The following is a 16,238-nucleotide window of genomic DNA, read 5'->3' on the forward strand; positions in this document are numbered from 1 at the left end:
ACTCAAGCTATCATGTTTTGTTTCTTCAATTAATGCAGAAATTCATCAAAAAATACAATAATTTGTCACACATGATTCTATCCAAATGCTTTTAGTTAAATTTAGATAAAAGGGAATAAAACCCTCAAGATATTCAATGAAATTAAACAAGATAAGTTTTAAAGTGCATGTATAAAATAAGAAAATGAGCACTTATCAATATAATTTATCATTTCCACTGCATTCCTAGTATATTTTTAGTTAAGTTAGAGTAGTATATTAGATTTTCTCCATTTAGATCAAATTAACATATATACATTCCCTAAAACTTCTTGTCTCTCCTTGGATTGATTCTTTGGTTTTGCACTTGTTGAAATCGTGTAGCGGAATGTTTAGCATGTGGACAAAAAACAAGAGTGAGGGTGAATTGGGTTCTTAATAAAAAACGTGCTTTTAAAAATTTCCCTTTTTAATATCAAAGTTCAATTAAAATCTTTTCTTTATTTTAATAAACACAATAAAATAAAGAGAGTAGGGAAGACAAAATTGCACAAAGTATTTATACTAGTTCAGATCAAAAGATCCTACGTCCAATTATTAATCTCTTAAAAGCGGGATTAACTCAACAACTAAAATAAACCAAACTTACAATCAATGATAAGAAAGATCAGGGTTTAAAAAACATCTCTCTTGAATCACACAAGAGATAAAGACACCTCTCTTGAAATCCACAAGGGATTAAAACACATTCCTTAAATCACACATGGAATGAACACCTCCTTTGAATCACACAAAGGATGATCGACTTCTCCTAGCAACAACAACAACACTCAATCACTCAAGATCCCACTTGTTGAAAGTTATCGCTCTACCCACACTAGGTTTTTCAAAGCCTTCCCACTAAGAGTTTTCAAGTACTTAGACTTCTCTAACTTTTGTATTTTGAAATGAAAGCCTACCACTTTATTTATAGAAGACTATTTAGAAATTGGATTAAGAATATGAAAAGTTAAGTCACAACTCCATAGATAATCGATTATCATAAGCGATAATCGATTATCACAGAAACTTTTATGAAAATATTTTTCTTGTTGTGATAATCTATTATCAGCGAGGATAATCTATTATCAGCAGGTGATGATTAATTATCATAGAGGCTTTTCTCAAAAATCAATTTTAACTAAGATAATCGATTATCGTTAAGAATAATTGATTATTCCAGTGAGTTTTGGAAATAAATAAAATTTTCTTGGTGCTCTACTACTTGGGTTTTGCCTTTTGATTCTTGACATGCTAATTTAACTATTTTAAATAACATACACATATTACAAGACCTAAACAACTAGATCCCCAAGTCTTCAATGTATCTATTTAATCCAAACATTCTTTTAAGTCTTCAACATTTTTCCATGCATCACCATTAAGTCTTCCATACTTCTTCATAAGTCATCATCATCATCATCAAAACTTCTTATTGGAGAAAGATGCCCATCTTATTCTTTTTGTCAACAATCTCCCCCTTTTTTATGATGATCAAAAATTTGTTGAAGACTTGTGATATGTCATGTTCTTAATAAACAACTTAAGAGAAAATAGTAGTTAATCCAGAAGAGAGATAAATAACTTTTCTCACCCTTTTTAAAACACAATGTATTACAAGACATCAATAAACACATATCTTCCTCTTAAAGAGATATCAATTATCACAAGATACCAACACAAATATATCTCCCTTTTTTTTATCATAATCAAAAATGAATTCTTTAGACAACTCCCCTTAAATCAAATAACTTACGTTCCCCTTAAAAAAATTGTTTAAGATATAAAACTCCCCTTCTTGATAAACACAAAACATTTCAAGAACAAATACTCCCATTTAATCAAAGACTCCCCCTAAATGAAATAGAGACTCTAAAGTTAAGAGAAAACAAGAGTTTATTTAAATAAGGGAAGATTACATCATATAAAAATGATCTTTAATTTTGTGATTTTCATTTATGAATTTCAATAGACTAAATGTTTGAAAAACTTATCAGAACGGTCAAAAATTGGAATTTTTGTGTTCAATTTCGCAGAATAATCAATTATAACTAATGATAATTGATTATTAGTTCATACCCCATAACATAAATTTCCAAATTTGCTGATAATCGATTATCACAGCGGAATTTTTCGAAAAACACTGAAAATGATTTTTACCACTTTTTCACATATATAATATTCCCAAACCCCTTATAAAATCATAGAACACCAGTGTAGTAAGGGCTTTTTGCCCCGATTATTTTTCTCATTTTGCCTCGGGTCTGGAACTGAGGCATATTGGGGTGAGGCCAAAAGGTACCCATTTTGGCCTCGGTTGTTACTTGAAGCCATAGAGTCCATTTTATGCCTCAGTTCTAAATGAACCGGAGCCATAGGGTAAAAATATTTTTTTTAATTAAATTTTTTGCGGCACCACTCATGGCAGCAGCACCATGGCACGCCTTGGCTTCCCTCTTCCATCACCGCTGCTGCTTTTCTCCAGAAGCTTCTACTCAACAGCTTCCTCGAGAGGCTTCTACAGAGAAATGGGAGGAGAAATGGCTTACGCTGCCTCCCGTGGCTGCGAGCGCCACCGTGGAGGTGAAGGGAAAGAGAAAGGGAACGGGAAACGACCTCTCCTCCACTCCCACCACCGCGCTCAAATGGATTGTTCGCTGCTGCCCAAACCTCCCCGTATCCCTTCTCGCCGCCCAAGGCCCTCTCCGCCGCTTTCATCGCATCCTCCACCGCTTCCGGCCGCGACTCTTCCATTTTTATCACCAACTTCTCTCCTCCGTGCCCCGTTCCATAGTCCTTATCCTGCACCCTCACCTCTTCCATTCTCCGCCTGGTATCCTCCGTCGTTCCACTCACCTGTTCAAGGAAGAAACAATGAAAAAATAGTAACCAACTAAATAACTCAACAGAACAGCTCTTGGAAGTTGAAGTTAACCTTTGTTTCATCTCTGGTGTCGGAGAAGTAGCCCATAGCTCTTTTAGCAGCATCAACAGCAGAGTCCTTCAACTCCCCAAGCTTCCTTGTTGCAGTGTCCTTCCCTTCCTTAGCCTTCTCAGCAGTATAATCCTTGTACTCCGAAGCTTTCTACAACGTAGCATCTTTAGCCTAATTAAACTATATGGCCTCGGTTCAATTTAGAACCGAGGCATATAACCCCTTTTGGCCCCGGTTCCCTAACACCCGAGGCCTAAAACCCCTTTTGGCACCGGCTTTTCCCCAACTGAAGCCTATAAGTCCCAACATCAATGGCATTTTTGAAATTTCTGGCAACCTTTTTGGCTTCGGGCCTCCTTAACCGAGGCCTATAACTTCTTTTGGCACTGGATTTTTTTGAACCGAGGCCTATACCCGCTTTTGGCTTCGGGTTTTATGTGGACCGAGACATAAAAGTTGCCTGTAATTGCAAAATTGCCACCGCGCCATTATATGCTTCGGTTCCTCGCCAACCGAGGCCTATAAGGCGAGGTAAAAATGCAATTTTGCACTAGTGGAACTTACTAGGATACCAAAAGTTTGATGAATATACTAGCTCTTAAACATCCAAAGAGACTTTCTTGATTTTGAAATAATATGCGAGACAAAGAACAATAACATTTTGGTCCCCAAAAACTTACTTTGGGTCCTTTGAAGTTAAAAACATGTTACTTTATAATAAGAATCCAAGCATATCTTCCATTAGGGACATCAAAATGTCTGATTCTACATTTATTTGAATTGTGCCCCTTTTGCATATAATAAAAACATGTTACACAATTTATATTCCTAGAATAAGGCTTACCTTTTTCCTACCCATATTCTACAAGCTCTTTTATTCTTATTCTTAGGAGCTTGCTTGTTTTTACTTAAATAATTTTTCTTAAAATTAGGCTTTTTTAACACTTTTATTTTCTAATGCATCTTCAAGTTATTTTTCTAGAATATTTAAATCAAATATATAGCTTTTACAAGATGCACATTCAATAATTTCAATCTCTTTATTTTTTAAAAATGAAATTTTATTTTTAAAGACTTCTTCTTCCTCAAGAGACTTTTCAAACTTACTTTGTAACTCCTTAAAATCAATTTTTAATTTCTTGTAAGCAACATCTAATTTACTAGATTGAAAGAGCAATTGTTGAAATGCATCATATATAGCATCATAATCATTTTCACCACAAGAGATTACCTCATTGTCAGAAGAGTCATGGTCAGCAATCAAACACATATTTGCTTCTTCATCAGATTCACTAGAGTTGGATGAGTTTTAAGAAGAACTTGGATCATTATCCTCCCATTTATTTTTATTGAAAAACTTTTTTCCTTTCTTCTCTTTACCCTTTTTAGCATTTGGGCAATCCACTTTTACGTGACCTGTTTCACCACATCCATAACAATTGAAACTTGAAACAAAGTTTTGGTTTTGGTTTTTATACCTTTTATGATGTCCTTTGCCTTTGCTCTTCATAAACTTTGTGAACTTCGTTATCATGAGACTCATATTCTCATCATTAGAGTCATCATCTTCTTTGGGGCTTTTGCTTTTGATGATCTCAGATTTGAAAGTTATGTTCCTTTTCCTTCCTTGGTCCTCTTCTTCATTTAAATGCCCAAGTTCAAGTTCATGCTCTCTCAACTTACCAAAAAGAGCTGTCATGGACATTGTTGCAAGATTTTGAGATTCAGTGATTGCCGTAACTTTTGGCTGCCATGTCCTATTCAAAGATTTAAGAATTTTTATGTTTAATTCATCAATGTCAAAAGTTTTACCTAGACCCTTGAGATGATTGACGATGTGTGTGAATCGTTTCTGCACATCATAGATGGTTTCTCTTTATTGCATACGAAACATGTTGTATTCTTGGTTCAAGGAGTTCTTGCGTGCCCTTTTTACATCGTCTGTTCCTTCATGAGTCACTTGTAAAATCTCCCACATCTCACGTGCACTAGAGCATACTGAAATCCTGTAAAACTCATCAAGGGTTAACGTAGATGAAATAATATTTCTAGCCTTAACATCGTATTGAGCCCGTCTATTTTCATCCGCAGTCCATTATGAAAAGGACTTTGGTTATTGCACGTCATTAACAACATTAACAGGAACAAATGGATCATTTAACACAGCATCCCAAATACCCCTATCAACAAATTCCAGAAAAAATTGCATCCTAATTTTTTAGAAGGGATAATTTTCACTAGTAAAACAAGGAGGTCTATTGATAGACGTACACTCAACAAAAGTTTGGTTTTGTCCAACCATTTTCAAAAAATTTGAAAAACTATCAAAGCAAGCTCTGATACCAATTGTTGAAATCATGCAACGGAATGTATAGCGTGTAGACAAAAAACTAGAGTGAGGGTGAATTGGGTTCTTAATAAAAAATGTGCTTTTAAAATTTTCCCTTTTTAATATCAAAGTTCAATTAAAATCTTTCTTTTATTTTAATAAACACAATAAAATAAAGAGAGTAGGGAAGAGAAAATTGCACAAAGTATTTATACTGGTTCAGATCAAAAGACCATACGTCCAATTGTTAATCTCTTAAAAGCGAGATTGACTCAATCACTAAAATAAACCAAACTTACAATCAATGATAAGACAGATTAGGGTTTAGAAAACACCTCTCTTGAATCACACAAGAGATGAAGACACCTCCCTTGAAATCCACAAGGGATGAACACCTCCTTTGAATCACACAAAGGATGATCGGCTTCTCCTCGCAGCAACACTCAATCACTCAAGATCCCACTTGATGAAAGTTATCGCTCTACCCACACTAGGTTTTTCAAAGCCTTCCCACAAAGAGTTCCCAAGTACTCAGACTTCTCTAACTTCTTTATTTTGAAATGAAACGCTACCACTTTATTTATAGAAGTCTATTTAGAAATTAGGTTAAGAATATTAAAAGTTGAGTCACAACTGCCATAGATAATCGATTATCATAAGTGATAATCGATTATCATAAGTGATAATCGATTATAATAAAAACTTTTATGAAAATATTTTTCTCGCTGTAATAATCTATTATCAGCCAGGATAATCTATTATCAGCAGGTGATAATTGATTATCAGCAGGTGATGATCGATTATCACAAATGCTTTTCTCAAAAATCAGTTTTAATTGAGATAATCGATTGTCACTAAGAATAATCGATTATTCCAGTGAGTTTTGCAAATAAATAAAATTTTCTTGGTGCTCTACTACTTGGGTTTTGCCTTTTGATTCTTGACATGCTAATTTAACTATTTTAAATAACATACACATATTACAGGACCTAAACAACTAGACCCCTGAGTCTTCAATGTATCTCTTGAATCCAAGCATTCTTTAAAGTCTTCAATATTTTTCCATGCATCACCATTAAGTCTTCCATACTTCTTCATAAGTCATCATCATCATTAAAATTCCTTTTTGGAGGAAGATGTTCATCTTCTTCTTTTTGTCAACAACACTATGTTATGTTAGTGAGGAAATATTTCTTTCATAAATCTTAGGCGACTTAAAGGTTTATCAATTAGATCATTGACCTAAAAAAGAGACACATTAATAGTTAAGGGAGTTATCAATTAAACACTCTCTACCATCAATGGGGTTAGAGTAAAGTCTAAGAGTCCTTAGTTTTGATTAAGTGATTGTCACAACAAGGTTCAAAACATGAAGATGTTTCATTTATAAGATGATATCTAATGAAAATAAGCATAACATATAAGACATAAGTGCCTCATGTTACAATCAGTACAACACCCTGTAGTCTGTGTTTTCTTTGATAAAGGAAGCCTTCTTCAAGCGAACAACACGTAGTCTTTAAAGCATATGTTGTACATTAAGAAAAAATTCTCAAAGCTTATGTTGTGTTGCAAGGAATGTTTTAATCTTTCATCTACCAAGATGATTCGTGCAAGCACATGTTGAAATCAAGATCTCTTAGGATATGTGCTAAAGTATTGTTTCAATAATCATCTTTACATGAAGTTATATCAACCCTATCCAACTATTTGTCATGTATGGTCTTTGATTTTACTTCGTTTTGAGTAAAAGTTCTCTAATATATTGTTGATAAGTATTGTCAACCATCAAGATGATTCTTGTAGATGATATTAATGTGTAGTGGTGAATGGAACAAATTTAATGTGTCTATATGTTCATGTTCATCAGATGCAAGAAGATGTAAAATTTGAGTTTGAAGCTCTCGATGACTAGAAAAGGATTTGCTACAACTTTTTCTTCCAAGCTCTATATGAAGCCACACTTTGAAGGAGAAGATAAGAAGAAACCAAATGGGTAAGTGCTAAAATATTTCTATGCCATAAAAATTTGTAAATAACATTGTTATGTTTAGCAAATTAAAAGAGTGCTTATTTTTGTATATGTTGTAAGATGTTGATCCTCTCTAATAAGTGAACCTTGTTATCATTTAGATATCATCTTTATAAAAACCTTTTTTATTTAGCCAAGAGTGGCTCTTGTCCAAACAATACTCGATCTTAGCTAAGAGTGGTTATTATTCAAAAAATACTCAATCTTAGCTAGAAATGATTGTTGTCTAGATAATACTTTGTCTTAACCAAGAGAGATTACATTCCGAACATTATTTTGTGAGTTAATCAAGAGTGGTTGAGGTTCAAACAATGCTTGAATTTTTAGTCAAAAACGGATGAGTTATAAATAATATTCTAGTATTTAGCCTTTTATTTAGCCAAGAGTAGCTCTTGTCCAAACAATACTCGATCTTAGCACAGAGTGGTTATTATTAAAAAAAATACTCAATCTTACTAAGAAATGGTTGTTGTCTAGATAATACATTGTCTTAACCAGGAGAGATTACATTCCGAACATTATTTTATGAGTTAATCAACAACGGTTGAGGTTTAAACAATGCTTGAATTTTTAGTAAAAAATGGATGAGTTCCAAACAATATTCTATTATTTAGCCAATAATGGTTGCATTTCCAGCAACACCTAGGTTTTTAGGTAAGAGCGGTTGAGTTCCAAATAGTACTTGGCTTGTCATTTGTAGTAGTAGTTGATAATGTTAATTTTTGCCATTATCCAAGCTACATTTTATTAGTAAAATCATCTCTTCCAAAGCTTTTAACCTACTTAATCCTCAATTTTACCTTACTTTTATAAATAAATACATTTTGGGTTATATTGATCTAAATATACCACTAATCCCCATTGTTGTGTCTATTTATAGATTGGAAGCTTTGTTCCAAAAATCCAGACAAATGAGTGACCTGGAATAGCAAGGAGAAGATAAAAAATGTCAACAGGAAGCGCTTGGCAGCATAACGCCAGCGTCAGGCACTAGCCAGGCTTCACGTTGCTTACCGCCTAGCGGCACCTAGAGACCGCCGGGCGGTACACGTAAGTTTCCTACATTGTTTTACAGCTTGCGCCTGGCGGTGAAAGGCTTCTACCAGGCGCTAGTTTCACTGATGTCGCAAGTTGGCCCTTTTTCTTCTATTTTCGCGAGGGGAAACTCATCTTGGACATTTTGGAGCTCGAGCAACATGTTTTGGAGCACTTGGAGGTCTGCTAGGGCTAGTGGGAACTACCCGTTCTTCCTCTTTGTATTTCTTCCCTCTTCCACTTCCATTTTGTAAGCTTGGGCTTTCCATGATAATGGTGAGCTAAACCCTTCTTTGTTGGGGTTAGATGTAGCCACTGAATTTTCATGTATTTGTGGATGATTTGAATATATATATATATATATATATATATATATATATATATATATATATATATATATATATATATATATGCTTCTTTGATTAATTGCTAGTATCCTTGTTTATTTACTTAAAGCTTGCTTTGTTTTAACCATTCATTGCATGATATTGGGTCATTAGGTATTGGAAAATATCTCTTGAAACCTAGAATCGGAACAAGATACCTAATGGAACTTGTATCTAGGAATAGAACTTGACCCATTAGTTGTCTTAAACCCTAGTTTGTAAAGCTAGTTTGCTTATTTAGGGATTCAAGGAATTGACTCTTAATAAAGAAACCTAGGCTTATTCAACTAAGGGATTAGGGTTTGAGTAGATTTTTGGGTTGACATTAGTAATTTAATGGATAAGAGTTTTATTGTTTTTATATATATGAGAGTGAAGTAGGTGAAGTCTAACCCCAACAATATCAATCCATTACTTTCTAGAGTTTTCAAATATCCAAGTTCACCTTTTACTTGTTTATGAAATATTTACTTTCTTGCACACAAAAACCCAAATTATGGATTTATTCTTTAGTTTAAATTAGTCACTAATTATGAAATTATTTAGTATACATAAGTCTCTTGGGAAACGATATCCTGATCTTACCAGTTACTACTTGCACGACTTGGTTCACTTGCCAAAGTCTTAACAATAGTATGGATAGTGAAACACAAAGAGTGGATTGAGAGCTAGAATTAGTATGTGCTATATTGGATGAACTAACATAAGAATACAACGTAAATTTTTTTCCCTTTTTTTTTTCTTTGCATATTATCACATTGCACTAATGAATGAAAGTAGAAGAGTTTTACGAATAAGTTATTGAAAAGCTCTTGATATTAGGGATGTCAAAAAGGGTTGAGCCCGACCACAAAAACACGGGCTAGAGACAGAAAATTCAACCTGCGAACCGTATCGACATGGCCCGTCAAGCCCGCCAACCCAACAGGCCAGTTTGTGGGCCAAAACGGGTCACCCTGTAGCCCGATTTACTTTCTAAAAACCATGGGCAACATGTGTAGTGATTTAGCTTAGTTGCTTTATGCACAACTTGTCTTACAGTCTTAGACATTTTCTGTCGCGAAATTAGAAGAACCCCTTCCCACTCCACTACCAACCACAATCGTGAATCGCAGAACATATCTCAACTACCCCATTTAGGCCTTCATGTTCACAAACCCATTGCCGTCATTGGTGTTTATCCTCCTCCGTCATCCACGAGACATCGTTGGCCACGATGAAGGCAGTGCAATGACAGAACGCAACGAACGTAGTTATGTAGAGCTATCTAGACTGCGACGTCAGGGACAATTTTGACCACCAAGACCATTGCGGACAGGTTTGTTCGTAAATTTGTTGGTTCCTCATTTTTCAATTTGTAAGCGTAAAGGAGGAATTTCCCTAACCCTAAATTTCATTTCCCCTAATTGGAGTTGAAAGTCTATGTGTAATTGTTTTTGCTGCAATTTCCCCCCACTTTGGAGCCATTCTATGATTGCTGGTATTGCTTCAATTTTTCCTCAAATTGAATTTTGTAGCTGGTGACCATTTTTTTGGATTGGAGGTATGGTAACCATATCGAGCCATTCCTTTTAATTGAGATGAACAATTGCTGGACTGTTTGTTTGGATCAAGTACTATAATACTTTTGTTGTAATTGAGATCTTTGTTGTTGTTATTGAGATGTATGTTGTTATTATTGAGATGTATGTATTTAGGATGTCATTTATTTCTGTTGTGTTGTATTTTTTGGAGCTCACACTATTGATGTTTTGTGTTGAAAGTGTTGTTGTTTTAGCACACAATTTTGTGTTGAAAGTGTTGTTGTTTTAGTACACAGTAGTGTTGGTGTTTGTGTTGCTTTGCTGCTCGGGTTCTTGTTTATGTTTTTTTACTGAGTTATGCTATTTGTGTTTGTTTGTGTTAGGATTTAGTGAACCTGGGGTGGTTAGTAAGATATAATGGATGAATCAAATACTAATCCTCCTCCAAGTGTTGATCATAAAACTGAGAATGTTCATCATCAATCTAAGAATGTTGATGCGGTTGAAGAGGATATGGATGAGAGTGTTAAACTTAAAAAATCATTTTCTAATAAGAAAATTGATAAGTCAACAACTTTTGATTGTTGAAATTATTTCACTAAGATTGGGGTTGTAGATGATGGAAAAAAGAAGGCAAAGTGTAATGGGTGCAATCAAAAATGCAATATTGGGAGTAAAAAGTATGGCTATTCTCATTTGAAGTGTCACATTGAGAAATGTAGTAAACTTAAATTTGAAGATGTGAGGCAAATGATAGTGGACGAGCAAGGAAAGTTAAAAGCTAGAAAAATAGATCCAATGTTTTCCCTAAGTTGTGTTCCAATTTATTTATCCAACACGATTTACCTTTCAATTTTTTGAGTATGAAGCACTTAGAACTTGGATAAGTTATCTGAATCCTGATGCATGTTTAGTTTCTAGAAATACGATAAAGAGTGATATTATGAAAATACATATGAAAGAGTTTAGGAAAATAAAAAATAAGATTTGTTTGACATCCGATTTGTGAACTTCTATAACTGGTGAGGGTTATATTGCTTTGACAGCATATTATGTTGACACAAATTGGAAATTGTGCAGTAAAATTTTGAACGTTTCCCACTTCTGTCCACCTCACACTAGCTTTGAGCTGTAAAAGAAAATAAATGAATTTTTGCATGATTTGGGAATTAAGAAAAGAATATTTTCTTTGACTTTGGATAATGCATCTGTCTTCCTAGGGTGAATTTTGATAGGGTTTTCATTAAGTACTCTATCTTTTCTAGCTGTCTTGGACAGTACTTACATCTGGACCTGGGATGCTTTTCAGATTTTTCTAATTTTTCCAAGCAAGTTATTAGATTCTCATTTTCCTCTTCTAACTGTTTTATCCTACCCTCCAGCCATTTAATCTCTCCTTTACGCTTGCTATTTGACTTTTGCAGTTTTGTAGCTTCCTTATGCAGTTCATTAAATGCATCAAGCAGTTCATAGTAATTATTTTCCTTATGTTCAGATGTGAAACTACTCACACTGCTTTTGGATGATTCTGCTTTAGCCATCAAACACATATTATTTTCCTCTTCAGTGCTGTCATCAGATTCACTGGATGTGCTGGAATCATTTTCTTCCCAGGCAATGTAAGCTTTCTTTTTCTTTAGGTGCTTCTCTGCCTCATTTTTCTCTTTCAATTTCTACTTCATCTTCAGCACAGGCCAAAGAGTTTCCATCATTGGAGTCATCTGCAGAATCTGCTTTCTTCTGTTTTGTTGCAGATTTTATAGCACTCTTCAAAGCTATTGTGTGCCTTTTTTCTCCATCCTCTTCTCCCTTGAGTCTTCCAAGTTCTAGTTCGTGTTCTCTCAGTTTCCCAAAGAGTGTGGCTATGTTCATGCTAGTGAGGTCTTTAAATTCTGAAATAGCAGTAACTTTGGGTTGCCATGTCCTGTTTAAGCTCTTCAAGATCTTGATGTTGAGCTCTTCTTTGTCAAAGGTCTTGCCAAGAGCGAAGAGGTGATTTACTATATGTGTAAATCCCTTCTGTACATCACATATGCTTTCCCCAGTCTTCATTCTGAACATTTCATACTCTTGAATGAGAGTATTATTCCTTGCTCTTTTAACCTCATTCGTGCCCTCATGGGTGACTTCCAAGACGTCCCACATCTCTTTGGCTGATTCACATACATAGACCCTGTAAAATTCATCCAATGTTAGTGCAGAAGATATAATATTCTTGGCTCTAACATCATAATGTGCCCACTTATTCTCATCAGGGGTCCATTGTGAGAATTCTTTATGAAAAGTCTCTCCATCCACTATTTTAATTGGTTTAAAAGGTCCATTCATCACTGCATCCCATACCCCTTTGTCTACTGATTCAAGAAAGATTTTCATTCGAATTTTCCAGAATGGATAGTTTTCCCCAGCAAATAGAGGGGGCCTGTTAATGGATGCCCCTTCTGCAAAGGTTTGAGATGTATTAGACATAACAAGATCTTTCTAATCGATTAGCGTGTGATTAACCAGCTTTGGTGCCAATTGTTAAAAACAGATTTGTCTAATTATCTTAACCACGAAGGGATCTGAATTGATTAATGAGCTTTTCTCTGGTTTAAGGTGAATCTTGAAGAAGTCTTTAAGTTTTAAATCTCAATTAATCAATTTCGTAGTTCTGGGTTAATAGACTGTTTTAACTCAATCAAGAAAGATTATAAAAGAAGAGAAAGAAGCAATACACAACAATTTATACTGGTTTGATTCAAGATGAATCTACATCCAGTCTTCTCCTAAGTAACTCACGTAGGAGGATTCCACTAACACAGATAGGATCCAAGAATTACAAGAACACCTATATAATTCTAGACCCTAAAAGTCCAAGAACTTGATTTCCCAATCAAGAACTCCCCCTAGGAGCAATGCATCCACACAATTGCACCTAGACCTACACTTCACACAATGAAGCAACTATAATCAGAAATACAATAAACAGAATCAAGAAACGAATACACCTAAGTTGTGCAGATTTGACAATATGCTCCTTGATTCAAGTAAGACCCATCATGGTAGAATCAACTATCAATCTTCTTGGATATGCACTTGAATGATATCGCAGAATGCTCAATATCTCTGTGTCTCTCAGAAGGCTGTCTCTCAGAAGGAATCTCAGTGATCTGTCTATTTTCTCCAGCCTTAAAACAGATTTTAAAAATAGCTTTTATACAGAGTTCTCTATTATCATTAATGGATTAGCAATTTACCTAATCAATTATCGTGAGTGTATTTTCACTGCCTTAGTGCAATACTCACAGCTAATCCATTAGTTAAACAACTAACCATTCATGTTTGCACAAGCAAGAGTGTAGTGGTCTATTGCAGCACAATGCAAGCCTAATTCACAACCTGGTGCAGGCTTGATTTACATCTGATAAAGATAAACTATTAGCCTAATGCACAACCTAACTAGACCAAATCTATTATCTATTCTAATCTAGTAGACATTATCAAAACCATTCTTCATTTATAGGTGAAGTAGCTCCCCCTACCAACACGACTTTGTGTATAGATGTTTCTACAAGGTGGAACTCTATTTATTTAATGCTTCAAATGGCCCTTAAATATCAACGTGCGTTTACAAGTTTGCACTTAGTTGATGAGAATTATAAGTATTGCTTGTCCGAGGAGAAATGGAAAAGAGTTAAAAAAAATGTGTTTTCTTGTTACCTTTTTATGTGATTACAAATATTATTTCTACCTCAAATTGTCCTACATTAAACTTGTACTTTTTAAAAGTTTGGAACATGAAAGATGAAGATCAAGTTATCGAAGATATAACTAAAAGGATGATGGTAAAGTTTGATAAATATTGAGATGAGTATAACATTGTCCTTGCATTGGTGCAATCTTAGACCCAAGGATGAAGTTGCAAACATTGGGATATTACTGTGAGAAGATAGACCCCCTTACTAGGGAAGTAAAGTTATAAAACATGAAAGAAAAATTGTACAAGCTTTTTTCTTAATACTGTTCCAAGAATGACACTTCCCCTCTCCTAAAGCAAAAGCATATTGATTTGTCAACAACATAATTCTCAATTGATTCTATCAAGTCAAACGCTCTTCATGTGAGTTACTTTTTTTTTACTCTTACCTTGTGTGACTTTATTGTCTTTCTTTACATGTAGTCATACATTATGTTGGAAAATATATTGCCTGCAACAATTTGTAATTTTTTTTCATTATTTCAATTAATTCTGTTGAGATGGAGTCGAGCTCCTAAACTGTTGAGTCTTTTTGTTGTCATTTAAGAAGAGTTGTAGTCCTTTTGAACAACATATAAGTATTGTTACCGAGAAAGTTGGTGCACTTATACATTTTGGTCTGTTCCACTTCATTCATACATTGATAGATTCTGGTGCATTGATAAATTATCTGACACTGAATGGTACTATTTTTTTACAGGCCTGGTGGATCCTTATGAGCTATTAGCCAACATTGATCCACAATTTTTTGTAATTTGATTATATAAATATTATTCTGCACATTTGGATATTTGAATAATCCTTATTTAAGTTTGTTGCTATTGTAATAGTTGTTATAATTGTGATATAGTGCAACCAATATGAACTCTTGTTATGCTTGTAATTTCAGTTTTTGTGTGGCATAACTGCATAGTATGAATATTGTATACTACATACTCTGAATTATTTGAAAACAGATGAAAAGGTATACTAGTTATGAGGGAGGGAGTGCATTTTCTTGATTAGAAGCAAATGTTTGAGTGAGGTAGATAACATTATTTATTTGGTTTAGCATATGAGGATATTTGTGTGCCACTGGAAAAATATGTCGTTTGTTATAGTACAGACACTAAAGGGAAGGTTGAGGTACTTTAAGATGAAGCATTTGCATATGCTGACAAATGCAGGAAATGAGTTGGTTAATTTGTGTAGTCTTTTTTGTTAATCAAATTTCTTTGATCATTGAATCTGTTGCTTTATTGTGTTTTTGACATTGAATTGAAGCTTGAATATGTTAGTGAGATGAAGACACTTAATGTATATCGTATAGTAGTTTCAAATCTTATTATTTCAGCGAACCCTTTTGGTGATCGACACCAACTTATATTACATTACATTAATTTCAATTTTTTTAATACCATAATTAAAATATATATTCATTATTAGACTAAAGTAGCTCATTCACTAGTAAGTTGAAAAAAAAAGATTATAGGTTATTTGGGCCTCCACTACGAAATTTGGACCTCATTAAAAAGGTTGAAAAAAAAGAGACAGAGCAGGTGGACCAGCCAGCCAACGCGCAAGCCAGGTTCAGCGATGTAATTCATTTTCCTTTGGCGGGCCAATTCAACCTGACTCGTTTTGGGCAAACCAAAATGGGACTGGGTTGAAACGGGCTGGGTTGGCCCGTTTTGACACTCTTATTTGATATATGAAAAATCAAATGATATTTTACAAAAATTTTAAAATATTTTAAATCATAATTCAACTTTTTCTTCTACTGTGATTATACTTATCATAGCTAAATTGATGAATAATTTATTCAATATCATGAAATTTGATTTGTATAATTTTATCCATAGACACTTGTAAAATGAGAAAGTTAGAAGAAAAAATTAATAGTATAAAGATAAATTGATAAATTGTTTTCTTATTCTTATTTTTTATAGTCAAACTAATGTATTCACACGCCAATTTCTTATTTTCAAATTATTCTCTATGACTTTGAAGACATTCTAATAGCTTCTAAATAATCTTATTTTAAGTTAGAAACACCCTTAAGAGAAAGTACATAGTATTATTGGTTGTGATGAACATTAAGTAAGAAGCTATGGAAAAAATGGTGGTATGAAAGATCATGATCTTAAAGTTCATTGCATTTGAGTAGTTTTGTTTGTAGTGAGAAATGTAGTACTAGTTTTATATTAATTGAGTGAGTGGTATCCAAAAATTGTGCATTTAGTAAGAAATAATTGAAGTGGG

General features: G+C 34.1%; 1 long non-coding RNA gene across 1 annotated transcript; it reads left to right on the forward strand.

The window, feature by feature from the left end:
• The first annotated feature begins 9,754 nt into the window (after positions 1–9,754).
• LOC146885467 (uncharacterized) lies at positions 9,755–14,902 on the forward strand. Its single transcript, XR_014995794.1, has 3 exons — positions 9,755–10,053; positions 11,754–11,877; positions 14,698–14,902. It is a non-coding gene; the product is annotated as an uncharacterized LOC146885467 (long non-coding RNA).
• Positions 14,903–16,238: the final 1,336 nt, after the last annotated feature.

This window comes from Vigna unguiculata, chromosome 6 (assembly GCF_037176805.1).
Source record: "Vigna unguiculata cultivar grain cowpea cultivar isolate G323 ecotype 2 chromosome 6, ASM3717680v1, whole genome shotgun sequence".
NCBI classification, from domain to species: Eukaryota; Viridiplantae; Streptophyta; class Magnoliopsida; order Fabales; family Fabaceae; genus Vigna; species Vigna unguiculata.